At 34.8% G+C, this 22,968-nt stretch overlaps 1 protein-coding gene and 1 long non-coding RNA gene across 8 annotated transcripts in view; one reads left to right on the top strand and one right to left on the bottom strand.

Annotated features, from left to right (window-relative positions):
• Positions 1-22,968, top strand: part of NPAS3 (neuronal PAS domain protein 3) — a 1,104,268-nt gene that overhangs the window by 35,199 nt on the left and 1,046,101 nt on the right. The window lies entirely within an intron of this gene.
• On the bottom strand, positions 258-10,114 carry LOC103097916 (uncharacterized). 2 transcript variants are annotated; one of them, XR_457166.2, is made up of 4 exons: positions 9,824-10,114; positions 8,979-9,022; positions 7,314-7,334; positions 258-2,763 (listed from the first exon to the last, which is right to left on the bottom strand). It is a non-coding gene; the product is annotated as an uncharacterized LOC103097916 (long non-coding RNA). The 2 variants fall into 2 exon arrangements; XR_457167.2 differs by lacking the exon at positions 7,314-7,334 and having other exon boundaries at positions 9,824-10,113.

Raw genomic sequence — 22,968 nt, 5'->3', positions numbered from 1 at the left:
GTTAAATTTCTGACCCAAAGTCACAGGTAATAGAGGCAAGATTTGAACTTGTCTCTTCTGACACAATGACCTGGTGCTTTTTCCACTATATCATTCATCAAAATATTTACTTTATGTAATGATAACTGATCCATAGAATGATAGAAATTGTCAATTTAATGCCTTCAGAAAAATAAAATTCAAAAATGATTCATTTTAATTATGTAATATTCTTTCTTTATAATATTTCTAAAAACAATCCCATAATATTGCCCCTTCAAAAAAAATAGAAGTGTTAAAGGAAGTGGGTTAGCAAAAAAGGTCTTTGCAAAGTGTTTTTTTTTACATAATCAGAGCTCAAGATACTCAAAATAAAATGGAGGATGAATAAGCAAATGGATTATTCTGTGAAAGAATAACAATTTTTAGAAAAAAAATTTGTGTTGAAAAGTATTTTACAAAAAAGATTATGTAAGAAATGACATTCCACAACAACCAGTTAAATGACTGACTTTTTAAACTTTTCCACTGGTTGTGTTGGCATAATGAAGCCCAAGCCCCAGATTCTTTTCCAGAAACTCATAGTTTTTGGAGAAAGCCAAGAGGCCTGAGGATTTTATCCATTACAAAATTTCTTCTCACTTCCTTCAGCTCTTCCATTTCCCTCATATTCTTCATTTTCATTAGTTTTCATGAACAGAAGCCTAAAATACTATATCCCTTTCAGTTACCTCCTATATCTGGAGTCTTTTCATTTACATTTTAAAAATGAAAGTTTTAGCCATTTTTCTATAAAGCAAAGAAGAGAAATTATAACCAGGACCAGGGCTTCTTCTCTATGCTCTACCTTCCTTCCAAACAAAACCCAAAATATTAAACCCTCAAGGAAAAGCAACAGTAAAAAATGCCTCCCTCTCGATACATGTTGGAATTTATTTTAAATAAATACTTATTAGGAAAAACAAATATAACCCAATTCCAGGAAAATGGCAAAAACAAAATTTTGGCTTTTCCACATTGGCTCTCTGGTTTGTATTTTGCAGGACATCTTCTAAGGTGGATCAGTAAAAGGCAGATTAAAAATGAACAATGAATAGCCACAAAACTTCATAGTATATGCACTTTGCTGAACAATTTTTTCCAATTTTTATATGATTAAAAACTTAAAAAAACTTATTAAAAACTCAGGTACACACATACCCAGGATATATACCCGTATGGATTGATCTGCCCATTGTGAAAGTACAGTCAAATCAAGCAGGTTACTTTCTTTAGTGCCAGTTCCTTGTTTGTTTTAAGTAAAATGTTTTGCCTTCATTAAAGGCATTAGGCCTCTGAGTACAGACAGTCCCTGACTTACAAATGACCCATGACTCACACATACAAACAACCTCCTCCTTGTCAGTTCTACTCCCCCCAGACAAGCAGAGCCCAGCTACCACTGCTATTATGGGAAGAAAAGAAACAAGAAAACAAACACTCAAAGTCTTGTAGTTTTTAGGGAATCTGTGGTTTCAGGAGTAGAAGAAGCAAAGAAATTGTGTAAAATATGAAGCAGTTCAGAAACTGATTCCAAGGGTAAACTTCCCCATAGGATTTACCTGACTGTTCTCTTCCAAAAATGTTGCCCCACACTGCATGAAACACGTTTTACTCTAATTGTTAAGTAATTTGAATTAATGTGAATCCTATTTTTAAAAAATGCAAATATTGCAAAGAAGGTTATTTGGCCATCTGTCCATCATATTTTCATATAAACTAATTAAATCCCATTGCTTTTACTCCTAACATCTTAGGTGTTTGTGGTAGGCATACCAGCTACAGATGATGCTAACATTCCTTTTGCCTTGAAGTCATGATTCCTGTGCCCTAGTTGGGGAAGAATAATGGGAGTTTTTGATGGTTGGGGAAAGGATGATAAGGCCAGTTTGGAATGTAAATCACTTGAAGGCATGTGTTTGGTTCAGAATGGAATGTCTCAGGAGCAAAAGGTAGCAGGAAAGTACTAATTGCCATTGAGAAGACATATCATCTGTAGGATGTAGGAAAAAAATGTAGAGAGGGAAATAGAGAGCATATTAAAAATAAAAAAAAAAACCTTTGTCTCCTTGTATAGTATGTTGAGTGCCATTTGGTTCCCAGGAAAGTGAATTAGAGTTGGAATGAAGTAGTAGTTCCAGTACCTGTATTATAAAGTATTTCAGGATGAAGAAATTCCTTCTACCAATGTGCTTTGCCACTGTGGTCTTAGAGAACTGAGCAGAATAGTGAGCTTGTAAGTGACTTGTCAAAGGTAGAAAGACCTAAAGCCAAGCTGTCATAGTTTATTTCCTTTTTTTAATTTCCATGCAAAACTCAGTTCCATAGTAGTCATTGCTGTAAGAGCACACGCATCCTTAACCCAAACCCCAAATAAAGCCAAAGACACAGTGATGGGAAAGACGATTCCAGCAGCCCTTTCTCTGGAGGTGGATAGCATTTGCTGTCTTAAGTCTTTCCGAATTAAACCAGATCATTGCATTGCTGAGAGTAGCCAAGTTTTCACAGATAGTCATCATCCAGTATTGCAGTCATTGTGTACAATCTTCTTCCAAGTTGTCATAGTTTTGAGGTCGGTTCTTTATCCATTGCACTGCACTGCCTTTGGAATGAGGGTTTCTGAGGCCCAAAGAGATCATTTGTTCCGATTATCAGCTTAGTAAAAGACAAAGCCAAGATTTCTTATTACCAATCCAGTGCTCTGGCAGTAAACTCTTCTTCTCCTCCAGAAACTTTTCCTTTGTCCTAAAGGAAGGAGGAAATAAGTATTTATTAAGTACCACTTATGTCCCAAATGCTGTGCCAAGCGTTTGACAAATATCATCTTGTTTGATCCTTGGACAAGGCTGGGAGATAGGTGCTATTATGATCTCTGCTTTTTCCTATACTGCATAACTCCAGCTCCCAGGACCAAGAATTCAGATTAATAGAGATGATAAGGAATTCTGGACTTAGAGCAAGAAGACTTGGGTCCGGTTCCCAATATTCTCATTAATTACTAATTGGGGAAATTACTTAACTTCTCAAGTGGTCTGATTTCCTCATCTGTAAAATAAGTTACCTTCTGTCTCTAACCTTTGTGATTCCGTGATATTTCAGTGCCGGTATGCATTAAATGAGTGAGTTGGCTGGGAACCTAAACATAATTTATAATATTGGCTCGATGGGAAACTATGTTCTGAATGCCAAATAACAGAGTTCTAAACTTCAGGAACAGCAACAAAAAGCTGAGAACTTCATATAAACATACACATTTCCATTTGCCCAACCATGTTCCACAAGTATGTTTTATTTTACTCATCTTTCATTCTCTACTAGTGACCTAGGCTCAGCCTCCCCTCTAATAACTGATGCTTGCACTCAAGGCACCAGGATATTCTTGAAGTTAACAAGGGATTACTTTTTGTAGTAGATGTATATAAACAGACTCCTCACACACAGGCCATGGCCAAGGCCTGAACACTGGGTACCACTGAGATTTGAGACTGGCTAGTGTCAACAACTGGGTGAAAAACAGCAAGTAAAGATCATTGAATTAATTGCAACAGCAAAGGTCTGTATAATTCTTTGAGGGGAGAACCAAAAATGCAAGAAGAGGAAGAAAGGTTGTTAATGATTATATTATTGTCCTTTTTCTACAAAAGAGTTATAGAAAATCTGCAATGAAGATATAAGAAAGGCATGCATATATTTATATAAATATATATATGCATTTATATTTATAAATCTTTACTTTCTGTCTTAGTAACAGAAGATCAAGAGCTAGGCAAACATGATTAAAATGACTTGTGTCTCTATCATATTTTCCGCCAATTATATTTCAAAACAGTTTCCAACATTTTAAAAAAGAATCTTCAGTCTTGAATTCTCTGCCTCCCTCATCCTTCCCCCAAGATGGGAGCTAAAAAGTTTCTAAGGCTAGATTTGAACCCAGGTCCTCTTGATTCCAGGACTAATTCTCCATTCATTATGTCACTAGCTGCCTTTAATCAATTAATTTCTCTGTCTCTGTCTGTCTGTCTGTCTCTCTAATATATATATATATATATATATATATATATATATCTACACACACACACACACACATATATATACATACCTGCATATATAGTAGTATACTTATACATACATAAATATATATGTAAAATGTGATTTTGGACAATTCTTAACAACCCTTATTGTATAAGTGTGTTTCTTACCCCCGCCCCCCATCTTTTCTCTGAAGCTCATGGAATCTGTTCATTTCATGTCCAAGTTTTGTTAACCTTTAGTCTTTTGACTAGATCTATCTCAGAAAAAGCAAATATAATTAGCTAAACAGCCAGTGCCCTAAAATGGGCATACATATGGAGCCTAGCTAAGAAGACCTCCATTTTTGTACCTCCTTGCCATGATCTCTGCCCACCTCCTTCTGTATGGTCATTCTTATCCCATTACAGATTTTACAGGTCTGGACCACGAAAATATTTATCATAATTATTATTACTAGTAATAATAAGAGAAATAATTTGTATTTGTATAAGCTTTATGTTTTAAAGTATAGTACTTTCCTCATAATAATCTGGTGAAGTATGTATGGATGAGTATAATCTTTTTTTAAATTCTTAACTTCTGTCTTAGAATTAAGTATTGGTTCTAAAACAGAAGAGCTGCAAGTATTGGGCAATTGGAGTTAAGTGATTTGTGCAGTCACATAGATGTTGGAGGTCAGATTTGAACCTAGGAAGATCTGAGTTGCAATCCTGCCATAGACACTTACTAGCTGGGTGACCCTGGGTAAATTATTTCATATCCTTGAAATTCAGTTTATTTTTCTGTAAATGGAGAGAATGATATCTATAGTACCTGCCTGACAGGATTTTTGCAAGACTAAAATTAGATAATATAGATAAATCACTTAGTGAATTTTGCAGTGCTAGCTGTCAGTCATCATTATTATTGTTGCTAATAATAATAACAAATCAGTCTCATTGTACTTGATGTAGATCTGACAGAAATTATTACCTATAATAAAATCCACATATGTAATGATTGAATTCTGACCAGTAATCCAAATTGCAGTTAAAGAGATGAAGGAAAGAGTTTCATTTTATTCAGTAAACCAGGCTGTGCAGAATTCTACTAATGATTATAATTTGGTCAGACGCTTTCACTTAAATGTCACATTAGCCTTCAGAACAAAATCATAAACAGAATTATAATCTATTTCCTTTTCATTCTTATCCCATTGTTTATTAGTCAGAGTTTGCTATTAGCCATTATATAGACATACATGAGCACTGCTAGATATACCAAAGAATTCTAATCGTACACATTTTTAAGAAAAACTGGATTTATGAATTGGATTAATTTCACCCCAATTTACCCTCTTTCTCTTCTGTCACAAAGAAAACTTGATAGGCAACATTTCCACTTAGTACTAAGCAAATGAGCCTTTCCCCTAGTTGAAGTTTTAGATTCTGGAAGATTTCTATGGAATGTTTTTAATAAACATTAGCATCATCCCCATAAGCATAATTATAATCTTTTCAGCATGCTCTTGTATAATTCTAGGGGTAGGATATTATCAAACTCGTTTTGAAATATTTTATCTCATTTTAAAACAGTATGTGACAATCAAAGTTACCATAACTTTTCATATTCAGTTTGTTTAATTTTATCTCTAGTCTTTTCAAAGACTATTCACTTTGCAGGGGAGCAATAAAACAACTAGTCCATTGATTCTAGATACCAGGAAAGAAGAAATATGTTTTAAAGAAGAGAAAACATGAGGATTTCTAGACTTTGAATCTCTTATTATGCTGCTTAGTGGTATCAGATTGACCATCTTGATTGAAATATCTAGCCCAATTTAATCACATTATGACCTTGGATAAGTTATTTCAGTCATATGGTCAGTCTTGTAGACTTGATACTCAGTCTCAAAGAATTGAGATTGGTGTATTTTACCTTTTTTTAAAACATGTTTTTGGGGACTTATTACTATGATGACAGCCTCAACAGGAGGCATACCACCTGGTTCCACATACATAGTCCATCAAATCCCAAAACTTGGCACCACACCAAAAAACAATCAATAAATCCAATGAGAAGCTGTAATAAGAGTTATCTTCTACACAAGAATTGTATAAAAAGTTAGCCAGAAGCCTAAAGGAAATAGGAAGGGGGACTCTTCCATCAAAGCAAGTCCCTACATGAACAGAGACAATATACATATAGCTTGTAAGCCTCTGTGTCTAGAGGCAGCAAAATTGGATGGCTGCCCTGAGAAAATCCACAGATGGTCAGATATCCCAGTGTGGGAACTTTGGAAACTCTAAGGAGTAGAAGTGGGCAAGGACCAGCATGGTGCAGACCAGAGCAATAATATAAAACTTAATCAACAGCCAAAGCCTAAGGGATTTGAGGTTCTTAACATTCTGTCCTGAGATAACAGAGAGAGAGGTCCCTGAAGATATAACACCATGAACTACAAAAATCGGGGCAGGGAGGCTAACCCTGGGAGATTGAGGTCTATGCAGGAGCTCAAATGACCCAGAATGAGATGAACCAGGGCCAGGTACAGCACCCAAAAGTTTATCAGGGAGCAGATCCTGGCCCAAGCAAAAACCACACCATTTAGTATAAAAGATATTGTCAATCTAAATCCATAACAATTGCAAGCAAAGCCTCAAAGGAAAAATGATTTTTTATAAGAACTATGTGAGTAACTAGAAGAAATGAAGAAAGAGGAAAAAAGTGAAATGAGCTTTAGTGGAAAGAATTACAAATAGAATCATGCAGCTTAGAAGAGAAGAGATGGTAGTAAACTTTCGTCAAGTGGTAGACTCTGAAAACCAGAATAGACAAACAGAAACCAAGGAATTCATGAGTTAGCAAGCAATATTAGAACAAAATCAGATTAAAAACAGGATAAAATATGTTATACAAAAACTGACCTCAAGACAAGTCAAAGAGAGTAAATTGAAGAATTGTTTAATTCTCTGAGAATCAAAAAGGTCTAAATATTATTTTAAAGAAATCACAAATGAAAACTTCTCAGATCTATTCAAACAATGCATCGATCATTTCCTCAAAGGAACCCCCAAAGGAAAAGAACCAGGAATTTCATAGCAAAAATCCAGGGATATAGCACCAATGAAAAAAAGTACTGGAAAGATGAAGAAAGAAGCAATTTGGTTGCCAAAGAACACGTCAAGATCACACAAGACTTGGCAGTTTCTATTAAAAACCAGAGGAGATCTTGGAAGCAAAAGATCTAAAAGCAAAAGAATATACAACCAAGAATAACTTACCCAGCAAAGTAGAGTATAAACCTGTAGAAGGAACAAAAAAAATCTTTAATGAAAGAGGAATTTTTAGCATTTCTCATGAAAAGACCAGAACTGAATAGGAGCTTTGAAATGCAAATGCAAGAATCCAGAAAATTTAGAAAGATAAATTTATTAGAGTAGTTGAAAGGAATAGTCAGATTATAAAGTTTTAACATTCCAGTAAGAAAGGAAATAAACTTCCTTTCAGAACTTAATGTTTTCAAAGGATATGGAGAGATGGTAGGAGGAAGGGTGTTTATGAAGGAAATAATACTGGGGAGAAAATGGCTATGAGCACAAAAAGTTTCCTGAATCTGAAATTGTGATGAAAATAGTGGAAAATGAAAGTAAAAGAACTAGAATCTAATGAGATACCTTACATTGCTTCTTAGACAATTGGGGATTGACTGAACATATTGTGGTATAGAAATAAAATGAAATAATATTGTTCCTAAGAAAAAAATGAAAGAGATAATTTTTATATTATTTATTTAGAATATTTTCCCATGGTTACATGATTCATGATTTTTCCCATCCCTCTTCCCTCCCCATTCCCAGAGCTGACAAGCAATTCCACTGGGTTATACATGTATCAGTGTTCAAAACCTATTTACATGTTATTCATATTTGCAGTGGAGTGATTTTTTTTAACATCAAAAACCCAATCATATCCCCATCTAACCATGTGATCAATTATATTTTTTCTCCTCCATTTCTGCTCCCACAGTTCTTTCTCTGGATATGGATAGCATTCTTTCTCATAAGTTCCTCTGGATTGTCCTGGATCATTGCATTGCTGCTAGTAGAAGTCTATTATACTTGATTGTACCTCAGTGTATCATTCTCTGTGTGTTCTCCTGGTTCTGCTCCTTTTGCTCTGCATCAGTTCTTGGAAGTCTTTCCAGTATAATCACATAGAAATTCTCCAGTTCATCATTCCTTTCAGCACAGTGGTAATCAATCACTACCAGATACCACAATTTGTTCAGCCATTCCCCACTCGAAGGACACCCCCCTCATTTTCCAATTTTTTGCCACCACAAAGGGTGCAGCTATAAATATTTTTGTATATATCCACTGAGTCACCCAGCTGCCCCAAATTCCAACTATTAATAGAACCTACCTTCATGGATTGTTAGAGGATTAATATTATACATGTAAAATACTTTGCAAATCTTAAAATGTTATATAAATGTTAGCTATTATTTAGTAGTAGTAGATTTGAAATGGCATTAGTAGATATAAGTTTCATATGAATCACGCTTTCTGGAAAACTTTGTAAGTGGTATATTTAGGTATTCTATGACTAAGTATGAACTCTATTTAATTTCCAGTTCCTTTTGGTTTTTGGACTGATACCAATTAATTTAAAAATAGGGAAGGAAATTAATAGTAGGTTGCCATTTGTTATTAAGCTCAAAATTGGAGTTTGTATTAGTAAAAAAATAACAGTTGATTATAATTTTGAACATACTCTCAGAGATTTAGACAATTCACTTGTTGATGTTTTTGCTTTTTCTGTGAAATTGCAATTAATAACCTATTGATCTAGGATGTTTGTTTTGACAAAAAGGAAAAATCCTATTTTAACTAGAAAATCTATTTCTGGGACTTGGATGGCTTTGGATTTATCTGACTAAAACTCACCTTAAAATTGTTTGGAATCCAGGTTAAGAAGTAGTTGTAATTCCCTACATAAAGAAAAGAAGCAAATATTTCATTTAGATCTTATAATCATAATAATAATCATAGCTATTTAATTTTAGCATTTCTTTTGTAGCATATATAATTGACATTTGTGTAGCTCTTCAGGCATTTCATTCAACTCTTTGTGACCCTATTTTGAATTTTTTTGGCAAAGATTTGTTTGATTTAATATTTCCTTCTTCAGCTGATTTTACAGATGATGAAATTGAGGCAAATAGGCTTAAGTGACTTACCCATGATTTGCCCAGGGTGACACAGCTTAGTAAGTGTCAGAGACCAGATTTGAACTCAGGAAGAGGAGATTTCCTAACTCCAGGTCATACATTATTCACTATGCCACTTTGCTGCCCCACTTTTTAAAATTTAAAATGCTTCATAATGCATTATTTCATTTGGTCTTTACAACCACATGAGGTAGTTAACTACTGGCATTATCATCCACATTTGACAACTGATGAAATCGAGGACAAAGATTATATAACTATCCTATGGAACCTTGAACTTTACCGACTTTAAGTCCCACATGCCTTTAATTACACTGTCTGCTTTAGCAACATTTGCCTCAGAAGCCAGGAAAAATTGACACAGGCACCCAAATTTCGAGACATTACTGATTGACAGGTCTCCATTCAGAATAAACAGTTAACTTAAAAGGAGAATTTCAGTCACAGAAACTGAATTCTAGTTGAGAAAATTATCCTCTGTGAACTGATGATTGAGTTTCCCATTAATAAAGTAACCTCCCCACTCCAACCCTTCTCTCTCAAAATCTTAAACAACCTTACATTAATTTTTCGGGGAGGTAATAGGTAGTAAATTATACTACCAAGTCTGGAGCAATTAAATTGTATTTTCATTTTGATTTTGTTTCTTGTCTGATGCTACAATTTCAGAGGAGCACAAGCCATGTGAAAGTCTGAATAAAATTCAGGGAGTAGCATCAAGGACTTCTGAGCTCAGGAAACTGAGGTTGGCAGCGCTAATTTGTATTAAAGTTGTTGTTGCATGACAGCAGGAAAAAGATTTAATGCTTGCCACCTGAATCAAGGCACGGAACATTGGTTTCTATAACTGCCGTGAATTTGAATCGAGGCCAGTATCTCTAAATTTGAAATAAACCGATACTCTGTCTTGAAAGAAGATACAGGCCACTTAGGTTTTGGAAGGTATTTAGAAAATAGTATTTCAATTTAATCATATATAATATATTAAATATATAATTATAAAGGTAACCATGTGTGTTATATGTAATATCACATATATCACAGTATAATAATACAGTATATATTTCTTTATATAGAAATATATAATTATATAGAACATATGTGGATATATATACACACATGTATTTATTTGTATGTGTGCATGCATACACACAGACATAAAATTGTTAGGTACCTTAGCACTGTAAGCTGTAGTAGTCGTTGCTTTTAGAGGTTCACACCAAAGAACTGAGAACTCCTTGCAGCCATTTATTATCCATGCTCAAGCAGGAGAGCTGGCAGCAAGTTTGCACTAAACTCCTGGTTTTGGTTTTCCTCTTTTTGCCATTGAGGAGCTGCTTACTTCATCAGAAAGTCATTATCCATCTTGGATGTCACTATGGTTCAAAGTATTACTGTATTGCTTTAGGAATTTAGATTTTAGCCCAGCCACCCCGCTGTGGTAAAAGCTCAGAGGCAGCAGATGCAAAATCCATTCCCATGCCTAGCACAATAAAAAATGAGGAGGAGGACAATAATTCATATCTTGTATTTGCAAAAAAAAAATCTTTCATCTAGAGAGCCTTTGTAAACTTCACGTGTATCTTGAGAATAATTTATAGAGAGTAGTCTAATGGTCTACTGCAAAAATGAATCCACTTCTGGGATGAGATGTAACCATCACCCTTTGCTTACAGCAAGATTATACACAGGTTACTTAGTCATCTAAAGTCCTTAGAGTGATGGACTTCAAAGAAAGACCTGAGTTTGAATCTTTCCCCACATAATTATTTACTGTACAACCCTGGTCAAGTCACAACATCTTGGCTTCAGGAGTTTCCTTATCTGTAAAATAAATGCATGTGATAGTAGCACTAACCTCCCATGCTTGTTATGAGGATTGACTGTATACTGCAAATCTTAAAACACTATATAAATGTTAGTCATCATCATCATCATTATTATCCCAAACAGAGAGTATATTGGCAAGTCATATCAAACTCAAATAGCATTGGATCTCTCAGGACTGAATATTGACTTAGAAAGCCACAAGTAAACATCATCTATGCTGTATTATTTTTTATTTATTTTGTTAGATATTTCCCAATTACGTTTTAATATGGTTCAGGCCACACTCAAGAATTTTGCTGAAGTGGGCAGATGGGTTTAACACCTTTGTTAGAGAACAGAGGGCCAGCCTGGGAGTCAGGAACATCTGGTTTCAAGTTCTACTACAGTTTAGGCAAATTACTTAACTTCTTAGTGCCCATAGGCAGTTCTTTAAAACTATAATTGCAAATCTATATAGGTGGAAAGAATTCTCTATACAGCTGAAACCACAGTCCTTGATTCTCCCCCCCCCAAAAAAAAGGCCAACTCACCAAACCAAACTAAATCAAACAATTTTTTTTATTTTTCCAGATTATACATTTATACAATTTTTAATATTTGTTTTCTGACATTTTGCAATCCATAATGTCTCCCTCCCTCCTACCAATCTCCCCTCCCTAAGATGGCAGATAATATGATATGGATTGTACATATGTTATCATATAATATACATTTCCCTGTTCATCATGTTGTGAAATAAGACCCATATAGCTTACTAATTTTATTTGTAAAAGGAAGAACCCTTTTGTAAAACAAATGAGTCATCTGTTTTATAAATTCAGATTTTTGTACAATCTTATTTCTTAAGAAAAATGCACCTGGTATCATGGGGAGGTACAAGAAAGAAGCCTTACTGATTAGGAGAACTAAATCTATAGTCCTTAGGAGTTAGTTCTAATAAAAAAATGTGGTGCAAGTAAAAGTTGAAATTATTAAGTAAACTAAAGGAGTTTGATTGTCTTACTACCAGGGGAGGATTTGACCATTACTCTTGAAATGCTGCCTTTTGCATCATTTTTAAGGTAGCCAGATGGAGTGTTCTTGATCATGCTACAAAAACTTTAGTGTTCCTGTAGATTGTTGAAGACAAAGATATCTTGTGGGGATAAAATTCCCCAGGGAAACTTCAAATCAACTTGCACAGTGAATAGATTCTCTTTGACCTAATCCACATCAACAAGTCAAGACACTAATTCCCAACTTGCTCTAAAAATTTATCTTGTATATTCATGTTTTATAAAATATTTAGAGCTGTTTTTTATAATCATCATACTAAATATGTTTTTGGGGGAGATGGAGCAGCTTAATAGACTAAATGTCCAGTTTAAATTCCTAATCTCCTGAGGGGAAAGTCTACTCTAAAATTATTAATTTTCCAAGATGACTACTTTCATCTTAGCATTGCATTTCTGAACATGTGTTTTTGTCTTTCCAAAGTAACCTTGAATACAGAAAAATTCTCTCTTAAGCTGCTAAATAGTTTACATCACTATTTACACAAAAAAAGAAAGAAAAAGGAAAAGGAAAAGGAAAGTCCTTGCCAAATACTTTAAGACATAAGTCTCTGGCTGCATATCTCAGATGGATTAACCGCTTCCTTCTCCAGTGATAGTTGTAAATGAGTGATGTTATTTTTATGCAATTTATATGGGTCTATTGAATAAAATAGGATTATTAGAAATTGTTCAGAGTAACCCTTATAGAAGGGGAAACAGTTTGACAAATTTTGATTTTTTAAAAATAAAATTAATACAGTCCAAAATTGAGATTACATCATTTAGAAAATCTATTGCACATTGTTTCTGTATGAATTCTATCTGACTTGGTTTGTAATAGTTCACCTGAAGCCCATTTATTCTTTTAATCTCTCCAAAGGACTTGAAGAATTAAATACAAAATAAGAATCCAACAAGTCTCTCATTTTTACTTCAGTTAGGGCTCTTTTATTTGGACTAGACTGACTCCTGTGAAATTTATCATTGACATACTTATGGATACTTATGGAAAGAATGTGAGAATTGTCAGTGGTGGGGTAAGAGTCAGCAAAATTGATCTGTAGTAGATGTCATATATTATTCTTGAAATGTGATTTCTTATGAATTTTTTAAAATGTGAAATTTCAGAACTGTCTTCTATATATGTAATGCCATCTTATCTTGATTTTGGTATTTTTACATGAATTGCACCAGTGTTTTATTGTTCTTTCTTATAGTAACCATATAAGCAAAGCCAATGGTTTCTGTGATCGAGTGCAGAATATTGCTTTTTAGTCATGTCCTTTGTAAAGGATGGGACTCCTTCAAAAATTCAGAACAATGGAACCACAATAGTAATTCTTTTGTTCTTTCTCAACAGTAGCTCCATTTTTCTTTTGGAGAATGGAAATGGCTGATGTTGATTACCCTTACTTTGTCATGTGAATCATCTGTCTCCCTGCTCTCCCTCTCCCCCCTCCTCTCTCTCTCTCTCTCTCTCTCTCTCTCTCTCTCTCTCTCTCTCTCTCTCTCTCTCTCTCTCTCTCTCTCTCTCTCTCTCTCTCTCTCTTTCTATACTCCACCCAACCCCACAGTGGCTAGGCTACAGAGACCATTATGCTGAAGGTGCTCTAATTAAGGTACTAGAACTCATGGCATATATTACATTGGAAGGGTAGAATGTAGGAGAACAATATATTGCCCATTTTCCTGAATTCATTCTATAATTGTAAAGGATTCAATCCAGTATGAAACTGTGCATTAGGCATGGGGAAAAGGAACAAAGTAGGTATGTTAGGGGTTTGAGCATTCATTATAACATATGTGACTTGAAATATGGCAACATGGGATTTCAGAGTCAGATTGGATCTCCAAGGCCATTCAAGCCACTCCAAAACTGAAAATGAATTTCTCACCTTTACAATATTTCTCTAACAAATGATCATCTTTCTTTTTGAAACTCCTGATGAGGAGGAATGCATTCTTTTCAAAAGCAGGTTGAGAATTAAATAACCAAGTTAGGAAGCACTTCCAATAAAACCAAATCTACTTCTTTGCAACATATATATATATAACATATATATATATATATATATATATATATATATATATATAGTGTGTATGCAGTTTTCTGAGGTCAAAACATATTAAACATAAAATAATATGTACAAATATTTCAATTTTATCTTGTTTTGTCTTTATGTTGATACTACATTGACCATGACTGGTTCCAAATCTGGCTATCTGATTATATATATAAAGAATTTCAGAATTGACTCATTGTAATCTTACCATAAAAGGAAGGAATCTCAGTCTTGTCAATAATTCAGTATGAAGTGTGACTTTAGATAAATAATAGAATTCTTTGGGGCTCCTTTCCTGATTTAATATAATTAGTAAGGTTTCTTTAGCTCTAAACATCTTGTGAAATGTAATAAGAATAAATATAAAGATCTATACAGGTTCAAAAAATCGGTTGCAGATGTATAGATTAAAGGTATTTAGGCTCAGTTTTTCACAGCTCATATGAAAAGATTTTCAGTTTTACTGGCTTGCCAACTCATTATGTGATAATGCTGGCAAGAAAAAAAGCTAATTCAATTTTGAGTTGCATCAAAGGAAACAAAGATTTGTTTATTGTGGAATTGTTTCCTTAAGAGGGAGAAGATATGACTTGTTCTACTAGCTTTGGTCATTTTATTTCTATATCTTGCTCTAGGTACCACATTTTAGAGAGGATATGAGCAAGATGGAGTGAATTCAGAGGATGAGGACAAGGGTGGTTAGGGGACTTGAATATATTCCTTGCAAGGAGCAGTCAAAGAAAATGGGGATGTCTAGCCAGAAAAGAAGATTTAGGAGAGGACAAGAAAGTAGTCTTAAAATATTTCAGTGACTGTTTTGTGGAAGAGTGAATTAAGCTTGTTTTCCTTTTCTGGAAAAGGCAGAATTAGGAGCATTATATGAAATTTGAAGAAAGGTAGTAATTAGTTTATTATAAGGCAATCTTTTCAGCAATGAAATTGGTCCTAAAGTGAAATAGTCTACCTCAGAAGTTAGTCAATTCTCATTTACTCCAGTTTTTTTTAAGTGGAAGCTAGATGGCCTTTGGATGTTTAGATACATTTTATTTAAGTGATGTTTGAGAAAACCCTTCAACTCTGAAATTCTGTGATTTTTGATGAAAGTTTTCAAATAACCCTGCTAAAATTGTGAGATTATTTAAAAAAATAAATACACATACACATTTATTTATGTGTGTATAAATGCAGACGGTATATATATCTATGTATGTGTGTATTTATATACATATATGTATGTGTATACACATATAAGATAGAGAGAGAGAAGACAGAGATGGAGATAGAGTCAGAGAGAGAGGTGGAGACAGGGATTAAAGGAGTGGAAAAAGGATAGAGAAAGAAGTGAGATATAGAGACATACAGAGAGGAAATAGGATCTGAAATTTTGACTAACTAGCAATGTGACAATACAGAAGAGATTCCTTTTTATGTAAAAGGAAGGAGTTTGAGCTCCCTGATTTTTAAAGTTCATTAAATTCTCAAATATTATAATTACCTGATTTTTCTGACAATATTTATTGGGGAAAATCTTAGTGCTATATAAAAAAAATTATCATGTTTAGGTAAGTTCATAATCAAAATCAGACTTAGATCATGTTTAAAAGCATGTTTATATAAACTGAAAAACAAAAGAAAAATACAATAATTTTCATGATATGGTCTTCAGAAGTAAAGAGAATGAACTTAGAGGGAAGATAAGTTGGTAATGATCATTGGTTCAAAGGATTTAGAACAGGAAAATACTTTTAGAGATTTATTTTGTCCATTCACCTCACTTTATGGATGTGGAAATTAGAGCCCAAAGGAGGGAAGTGATTTGCCTAAAGCCAAACAAAGAGCAGATGACAGAACTGGCATCTTCTAAATGGTTTCAGGAAGTTTTCATGAATGGGGAGATTCAGAGGAAGGAAGAGACCTGTAGCTTGGTGACTAGTCATCATTTTCCCTTTATTTTATTTTATTTTATTTTAATTTTTTTCAGCTAACTTGCAATTATTCTGGAAATGACCAATAAGTACACAAATAGCATGCTTTTTGCCATTCATAAAGAAAGTGATGTCTGCCCTGTTGCTGTATCATCATGAGATGGTCCCTGTAAACATCAGATCTTATGCTTTTTTCTGTACATGGAGGCTTATTTGATGTAAAGGACAGCTGTGTGGCTCAGGGGACAAAGTGTTAGAATTAACATTAAGAAGACCGTTTGGGCCGTGCCCCCAACACTTACTCCCTGACTCTAGGCAAGCCACTTAGCTATCTTGGTTTTTCTTTTTTTGTATGGTGGGGATAATACCAGCACCTGTTTGTAGAGTTCACATGGCAGTCCACTGAGATAGTGTTGAACATGATTTGCACACCTTAAAACTCAAGTAAATGCTCACTGCTGCTGCTACTGTTATCATGACTACCACTACTCCTACTACTATTGTTACTATTACCACCACTGTTGCTACCACCACCACGGCCACTACTATTGCTACTGCTATTACTATTGCTACCATGACTACCACTTATCCTACTACTGCTACTACCACCATTATCACTATCACCAGTACTACCACCATCAGAACTACCACTGGTACTTCTATTACTACCATTACTGCTGCAACTACTACCATCACCACCACAGTAATTACTATAGCTACCACCACCACCACAAGTGCCACCACTACTACTACTATTGCTTCTACCACCACCACTACTACCACTACTCCTCTTCCTCCTCCTCCCATCACCATCACTACAACTATTGTTACTACTACCACCAATACTATTACTATTGCCACCACTACTACCACTCCTCCTCCTCCTACTGCTTCCACCTCCACCACTACCACTACTTCTACTCCTACTGCTATTACCACCACCATCACTACTACAGTGAGTTTCAAAATGTTGTGGGTGAGGAAACTGCATCCCCCAGCATGCCCAGGGGTCCCGTCTTTCTACTTCCTGGTGTGGGATTGGTCTTAAATGGACCAATCCCATGCTGGGGGAGGGACCACACCCCTACTTCCTGGCTTGGGATTGATCTTGAATTGGATCAGTCCTGTGCTAGGGAGGGACCACGCCCCCTACTTCAGGATTGGTCTATATAAGGACCAATCCTGTGCCATGGCGAGTCTCCATCTTTTATGAATGAGGTGAAGTGAAAGTGATGTGTTGATTTCAGCTGGAGGAAACTCCAGTTGCTTTTATTTAAGTATAGCTTTGGAAAGATTAGAGTGAGGAGGAATTTTCTTTTTAGCTTTTTTCTACACTACTATTGTTGTCACCACTACTATCACAACAATTTCTGTGGCCACCATCATCACTACTGTCACCACCACCACTACTGCTACTACCACCACCTTTACTACAATAACAACTGGTACTACTACCATGACTGCCACTACCACTACTTCTAACTACCCAGAGTCTAGAGCATTGAAAATTTCCTGTTTTGTTTCATAGCCTTTCCAGGAATGATGCCTTTTCCTGTGTAGTTCTAGGAATTATGCTATGGGAGGGTATCACTGTGAGTGTGTATGTTTGGGTATATAATATGTAAAGGGAAGGAAGGGCAAAAAAATATGTAAAGCTGTAACTTCCATAAGAGTTGAAAGGTGCCTCTGAGGACAAGAAATGAATAGTAACTTTCCATAATCATTTTACAATGATTTTTTTCATGGCTCAAATTCTGTCAACATTCATGGCAGCTGCATGGCTCACAGTAATACAAGGGAATGGCTTAAAAAAAGCTATAAAGTTCTATCATGTCATGGATTGGTGAACTAGAATGGATTTACATGATCAAGGATATAAATGGCTTTGAGTGAGTCATTAGTCAGAAGGTCTATGATTTCTCATAATTGACACCTCCTTCCTGTGTCATTCAGACAGGAGCAAGATAATGGAAGTGCTGCTTTTGTCACAACAGCCTGCAATATACGTGGACTTCTGCTCCTACGTTATTTTAGCATTGGCCTAGATTATAATCTGAGCATAGAAGAACATAATATGCCTACTGAATCACATGTGTGTTGGGGTGGTTTAGATTATTTTTGCATCTTTAAAAAATGGCCTGTATTATCATTTTGGGTCTTCCTTTAGCATTTTGTAAGATCAATTACTCTTTTAATGAATAAGCCTTTCTAAAACACCTACTCTATGCCAGGTACTAGGATAGACTCTGGAGATACAAAGACAAATGAAAATTCCTTTCCTCTAAGGATTTTACATCCTTTCAGAGGAGACAATGGGTATATGTAAAAATAGGTGGACCTTTTGTATGAAATAAATAAGATCATTTCAGAGGTGTTTTGGGGAGGATTTTGGTGTTTTTGTTTTTTTTTTGGTGGTGGAATATGGGAAGGGGTTGTGCATGTCTTGAATTTGAGAACTTGAAAACACATGTAGATGCATCTTATTCAAGAAACATGAGTAGTTGGGTGGAAATTAGCAAATACTTCCTATAGGAAGTGGGAATTGAGTTGAGCTTTGGAGGAAACAAGGGATTCTAAGAAGCAGAGGTGAGGAAGGAGTGCATTCTTGGCTTGGGAGCAGTCTATGCAAAGGCATGAAGGCTGGAGATGAATTAAATCAGGAGAGGAACAGTTAGAAGACCAGTTTGGTTTGGACCACAGAATGAGTCATATTCATTATTTACCTAGAAAATAAAATTCAAACCATTCTATTTACCCGATTCTAGGGAATGGTTGTAAGGGAAGCGTTTCAGATCATAGAAGCTATGTGAGAAAAGACAGGGAAACAAAAATGGATTTGGTGAATGGAGAGAAGACAGATGACTAGAAATATTTGAAAGATAGAAGTGAGACAGTAATTAACTTGATGTGATGCAAGAGGGAGAAGGAAGGGGAAAGTTTTGAGCCAGTGACTTGAGAGTTGTTAGTGGCATTAACAGAAACAAGGAAGTGAAGGAAAAGGAAAAGAAGATGGTTGTGGTTTTTTTTTTTAGGGGGGGTTGCTTTGTTTTTTGTTTTATTGGTGGAGGGAGTTGGGGAGGGCTGATAACACATGTAGGTGCATATATTCAAGAAACAGTTTGGAATATGTCTGATGCTTAATGAACTATAAATAGCCCCCAAACATTCTGGTATTTTCCTCTAATTTGAATGCAGAGTGATGTGGTTTGAGTGTCTATTTGGATATATTCTAACATCTGGCCTTTGTGTTTTGGAAACTTTCATTTTAATAAGGGGAAAAGATCCTGCATTCAGTGTTAAAACTTTTGTTTGGAAACAACCCTAGCTCCCTACTATTCGGGGATTATTTATTAAATTATGATTTGAATTTGTAAGCACTGTTACTTTTCTCCTCCATAGAAATAATTAAAAGGCATTTGCCAAAATGGAGAGAGAAAAAACTTATACATGTGTAGATTTACTTGTATTCATGTCAGTAGGAGAGGTGAGAACTGAGGTTTCATTACCATGTGTCAATCAACATATTTTTAAGATGTGGATTAAAAATAAAAATAATGTCAGTTTATCCAGCTCTAAATTTTTTTTCTATTAAAACTTTAAGTTCTTTCTGGTGTCCTGAATATTGACATATTCAATAGAGGTACATGTGGTAGTGTTAAAAAATGTAGCTGGTGAGTTGTGTTATACAAGATTTAATAGAGGAGCAGTGGTATAGCTTTGATGAAGCTGGACTGTGGAATTATGGTCTTTCACTTTGGGACAGATATGATTGTATATATACAAATATGTTATATATGTATGTGTGATACACATGTGTATTTACCCACACACACACACAGTTTAGGGTAGAGAAATGAATGAGGCATACTTTCTTGTTTTTCACCTAGGCCAAATGGTGGACTTTTCAGTGATGTAACCTATTAAGATGGAGAAGCTTTTCTGTGTAGCTGCCCTGCAGTGCTGAGAATAAGTTATGAATGCTGTACTGTTTAAATGCAGAAAGGTTTGCCTGGAAGAGAGCGGTATGCCTGGGCCCCAACTATTGAGAAGATGCCAGTCAGGAATGAAAACGTCTTTCATGAAACTATAGCTAAATTCCCTGTGATACAGTATAATAATGCAAAGAATTTTTTAACTTAATAATGGAAAAAAAGAAGCCCAATATCTTAAGTAAGGAGGAAGCCATCAATCTAAAACCCACATCTTAACTGACAATATTTTAGAAAATGTCCAGGTTTCTGATGGAATTTCCTCAAATGGATTAGTTTAAACAATTTGCCTTCTTCTCCCCTCACCCCATCCAAATCTCTGATTTCTTTTGCCTTTTTGCTACAACTACAAAAGCTGTCTTTAGAGACAAATGCTTTGAGCATGACATCAGGATAAAGGAATGTACTCCCCGTCCAGCATGTTTCAAAGTATCAGCTGCTTGAAATAATGTTACATTTTTCAAGATGGATTAAAAAATTAAAGATGAACAGAGGGAGAACTAAAGTTGAACAGACTTTTACAGGCTTTTAATTTTTAATATTTCCATTGGTCAGAGAGAGACCAAATGTGGGAGTGAAGTTTCAGATCCTAACCACAGGGTATTGCTTTCTTCAATTTATGAGTATTGCTTAAAGTTCCTTAAATCAAAAATATCAATAATATATGTTGTTATAACTAACCAAACTATACCCTTATTTTAAATAGGCTATAATTATAAGAAATTACCCTGAAAGCACCATGATTAAATATGTATGTTAGGTTAAAAATGTTGGTGTTCCAAAGTTTTTATTGTCACTTAATTTGGAAGCTGTTTGTGAAATTACTTATATCTTAATAAATTCAATATTTGTTTCCTTCTAAATTCATCATATGTAGACGATATTACTCTTTTCTAAATATCATAGTATGAATTCATATTCTAAAATTCCAAAATTGAAAGCAAAAAAAATAGGATGGTTTGGCATGTGAAAATTACACTTAAATATTAAAAAAATGCCAGTACAAAAATAATTTAAAACAGACTTTAGAAGTCATTGATTTGGTGCTGGGATTTAGAGTCAGTAAATGTAAGAATTTCTCTATCTATGAGCATTACAATGGAAACATTTTTTTTTCCATTCAATTACTGCCTGAAGTATTAACCATTATGTAGTAGATAGTAAAGCTGTTTACACTTAGGAAAGTAGTCATGGATCAATGGATTTCTGTCTGCATGGAAAGAGAAAACAATAAGGCAGACTGCAGGAGAAGGGAAATGACTGGGTCATGTAGGCTTAACACGTGAGTGGATAGTGAATGCTTTAAGTATAAACCATAGCAATTCAAGGTAGAATGTGTCTCTGGAGAAGGAAAGAGGCATTATTTGCAAGGAGAGTTTGCCTGCCTGGTTAGGACTTATGCCTTCTACACATCTATCTGTCTTTGATGAAATTGACCCAACCCTGATAACTAGAGTAGTGAAGGTTTTCACTCTTAAGTATACAAGTTAGGAAGAGGAAAAAGGAGGCATTTAGATATGAAAAAGGTGGAAGGACCAAGAAGACAAATCTCCATCTTTAAGATGTGATGTATTTAATTACTGCATTTGAGAGCAAGCACATATATTTATATTTCAGGGCTTTAAGAATCAGGGGTTTTGTTGGGGTGGCTTGTTCTTCTGCCAACATAGATTATAGTTCCCATGACTTAAGAGGTGGTCTTTGAGAGTTACAATGAAAAAGTAATCATTCTGCAGTTAGCCAGGTTATGAGCCTTTATATCCTTAGGCTAGTTCTCAGACATCAGAGTTAGTCTGTCGTTGAATCCATTCTCTAAACTTTTTTTTTTGCCTTTTTAGGACCCAAGAGAACTTGCACTCAATTCTTATAGTCTTTAAAATGGTCACCTCCACATCATCAAATTAGGGCTTTTAATGGACCCTCTTTTTAGGTAATGTAAATAGAAAAAAGTAATGAGGAGAAGAGTAGGCAGCTAGGTGGCACTCTAGTTGGACTTGAAGTTATGAAGACTCTTCTTCCTTAGTTCAAATGTGGCCTCTTACTAGCTGTGTGACCCTGGATGAGTCACTTAACCCTGTTTGCCTCAGCTTGCTCATCTGTAAAATGAGCTTGAGAAGAAAATGGCAAACCCTTCCAGTATCTTTGCCAAGAAAACCCCAAATGGGGATCACAAACATAATTATATGGGGTCATGAAGAGGTGGGCATGATTAAATAATAGCCAACAACGACAACAATGAAAAACATAAAAGACTGATTGATAAAAATTGAAAAAAATTGAAATTTCTAGCTAAAAAGTTCATTTAAACTATGGATTTGTAATAATTCCAAATATTTCCTAATTCCTTTAGCATTTCCTCATCCTTTAGGCTTTTACAGTGATAATGTAATTCTCTCCTATCATATTTCATAATTTATTTTAAAATTTTTATAATTCTTTGAAAGATTGTTAAAATGGAATATAATCTAGGATTTCTAAATTGGGTGAATAAATTAAGAAGCTTATATTGTTGACTATTTACTCTGAAAATAATTTCTTAAAATTACCTGCAAATTTCCAAAATCTAAGTTATGTATTTTCAAACAATGGCTCTAATACCATCAATTAATCAGGATTCTTACTCATTGAAAAATCTATAAATACTGAAATACACTTTTGTCTTTTTTTAAGAAAAAATTTTAGAGGCTAAATGACATTTCACATATTACTAATGATTCATTATGAAAGCTTTGGAGAGAATGGAAGCAGCATACATAAACTGATTTTGTATGTTAAAGTCATATGATTTCATCACTATTTCTCTCTGTAATCATTTCATGTTGTGGCCCCTCAAACACCTTAGTTGGCAATCTATCACCCATATTC

Source organism: Monodelphis domestica, chromosome 1 (assembly GCF_027887165.1).
Source record: "Monodelphis domestica isolate mMonDom1 chromosome 1, mMonDom1.pri, whole genome shotgun sequence".
In the NCBI taxonomy this organism is placed as follows: domain Eukaryota; kingdom Metazoa; phylum Chordata; class Mammalia; order Didelphimorphia; family Didelphidae; genus Monodelphis; species Monodelphis domestica.
This window is presented reverse-complemented; position numbering and strand designations above follow the sequence as displayed.